Source organism: Chenopodium album, chromosome 10, assembly GCF_948465745.1.
Source record: "Chenopodium album chromosome 10, dcCheAlbu1.1, whole genome shotgun sequence".
Lineage (NCBI taxonomy): Eukaryota > Viridiplantae > Streptophyta > Magnoliopsida > Caryophyllales > Amaranthaceae > Chenopodium > Chenopodium album.
This window is the reverse complement of record NC_137843.1, coordinates 30,454,060-30,456,965: the sequence shown is the minus strand read 5'-3', so window position 1 is coordinate 30,456,965 and position 2,906 is coordinate 30,454,060. Positions and strand designations below refer to the sequence as shown.

General features: G+C 39.8%; 1 non-coding gene across 1 annotated transcript; it reads left to right on the top strand.

The window, feature by feature from the left end:
• Nucleotides 1–1,055: 1,055 nt before the first annotated feature.
• LOC145565755 (small nucleolar RNA R71) lies at nt 1,056–1,161 on the top strand. Its single transcript, XR_014095134.1, has one exon. It is a non-coding gene; the product is annotated as a small nucleolar RNA R71 (small nucleolar RNA).
• Nucleotides 1,162–2,906: the final 1,745 nt, after the last annotated feature.

Below are 2,906 nucleotides of genomic sequence, written 5' to 3'. Positions count from 1 at the left end.
GTAGTTTAGAAGTGCTAGTCCCTTCCTTCAAAGCATTGGCCAATTGAGAAATTTGTGTCTCTAGCATTTTATTATGGGTCATCACTTCACTAAATTTCTTTTCACTAGAGGCCATGAAAGTATTGAACATTTTAGTTTGATTTTCCATCATTTCCTCCAAGCTAGACCTACTATGTGGTGCTTGTGCATAGTAGTTGTCTTGGGAAGCCCTATTACCTCTAACATTCGAATTGGACGCATTTTGATTAGAAGAAGCTCTATTATTATTGTTGTTCCAATTGTTCCGATTATTAGATTTTCCCCCTTGGTGAAATTGCCCTTGATTCCCATAGTTTCCTTGATTATTATGATTATGGTTACCATAACCATCTTGTTGGTTGTAGTTACCTTGGGGATTTTGGTCCCTTTGATTCCTATTTCCCCATTGATTTTGGTTATGGTAATCGTAATCATTTCCTCTTTGGTTATAGGAATTCCCCCCTTGTTCTCTTCTATTTGGTGGTAAGTATCTTTGATTGTCATTCCTATGTCTATTATCATAAGACAAGGCATTGACTTGTTCATTTTCATTTTCATTACCATCTTCGTATTGGGGTTGGGGTTGGGAATCATAATTACAAGAAGAGGTATCATGGTCATATGACCCACAATTTTCACAAAACAAACATCCATGAGGCATGTTATTAGAAGTAGAGGGAGAAGAGTTAGAATTCATACTTCTCCCCTTAGATTGGGAGGGATGCTCTTGTGTTGAACTAGAGGTCTCTAGTTTTGCCTTAATGGACGTCATCTCCTTTCCAAGGTTCGCGATTTGGGAAGTTAAATTGTTGATGGCATTAAGGTGATCCACGGAGTAAACCGCATTTCCTCCCTTGTTTAGAGAATCTCTCTCTCCTTCTTGCCAATCCATGTGGTGCCTCACCACATCCTCAATTATCTCTATGACTTGCTCCTCCGTCTTGTTCATAATCGGGCCACCCGCTCCCGCATCCAAGCTAGTCTTTCCTTGTGGGCTCAAGCCCCCATAGAAAATTTGAAGCACTTGATATGACGGAATTCCATGATGAGGGCACTCCCTTTGATATTCCTTGTATCGTTCCCATGCTTCATATATGGTTTCACTAGCTTTTTCACGTAAACCTTGGATCAAAGCCCTTGCCTCAGCCATCTTCTTTTGAGAATAGAATCTTCCTAAGAAAGCCGTGGTGACCTCGTCCCAAGTTCTCAAGGAGTTAGGCCTCACCTCCTTCTCAAGCCATTCAAGAGCCCTTCCTATCAAAGAAAAAGGAAATAGCTTTAGTCTCACAAACTCTTGAGTTACCCCATTTACCTTGATCGTGATGCAATATTTTTCGAACTCGTTCAAGTGTGCAAGAGGACTCTCATGTTTTGCTCCACTATATTGCCTCCTTTCAATCAAATTAATCATTGTGGGTCGAATCTCGAAGTCATTGGCTTGAGTAACGGGTGGAGCAATGTCGCTTGAAGCTCTATAAGCTCCCGGAGTTCCCAACTCCTTTAAAGGTCTTTGAGGTGGTGGTTCCGCGTCACCCATTTGATCTCGATCCTCCTCGAAATTGGTCTCTCTAGTTGGGGGAGTAGTAAACGGCCTAGAACCGGCTCTCTTTCTCCTTCTATAAGTTTGCTCAATCTCGGGATCGTAAGGTACCAAGATCCTGTTATGAGTTCTGCGCATACACTCTCAACAAACGCAATTAGTAACAAGGCTACAAGTGTAGCCAAAAAGAAACAATCTTTTTGAATTTTTTTTTGTTTTATGGTGAACTAGACTCAAGTAATCAATTAGCAATCAACAACACCGTTCCCCGGCAACGGCGCCATTTTGATGGGCGTTAGAACGGTCGCACATTCCACACTCAATCAAACACATTTATTAACAAACACCTTACAAACCAAGCATAATGACAAGTAAGAGTTCGGTCCACAAGGAACGGGATATGGTTGCCAAAGATCTTAACACTTAAGCTAATTCGAAGTCAATGGTGAATTGGGGTTCGTCAAGAAGACAAACAAACTATGGTTCTAAATCAATGGATTGAGGACACTAGGGAATGGGATCCACTCGACCAAGGCAAATAGACAAACAGGGAGTGCAATTGATAAGATATAGCAAGGACAATATGTAAGATCAACCTCATGCAATTAGGAAACAACTCACACTACTAAACTTAGATTCCTCATTAGTTTAGCAATAGAAGATACATAATCAAATTGCAATAAGTAATGCCATGCTTCATTCACATTTCCATGTCAAACTAAGCATATCATGCTATGAAGCTCCTAAATCAAGGGTAGCTAATCCTATCATTGAAGAACTAACAAGCAATCTCATATAATCAATTTAATTGCAATACAAGCATCAATGCTTCTCCCACATTTGCATAATTAACCCAAAAGGTTGAGCTTCACCCAACCCCTAGCAAGTAGACTACTCACAACTCATATTTATCAACATGCAATAACAATTGAAATAACTATCATCCAATAACAAATTATCAAGAACTAAGAAGATCTAAATATCATGCAATAACAAATAAAATCAGAAATTAAATGGAGAAAAGCAGAAGGAAGTTACTAATTGAGGCTTGAAATTGTTGAATACAAAGTGCCAATCTTGAGAAACAAACTTGAAACCAACTATTACAATGATTGAATTGATGAAAATTAAGCTAATTTAATTAAAAGGAATGTTTCAAACTAAGAGGAGTCTCTAAAAACTAGGCTATATCTCCCTCTCCCACAAATGAACTAAAGGGGAAGTATTTATAATCCCCGAAACACATAGGGAAATCCGTCAAAAGAAAACAGATTTCCAGCGAAGGAGCGCCCGCTCCACGGCTAGGAGCGCCCGCTCCAGGTTGCTGCACGCCCTCTCCGGCTGTCTT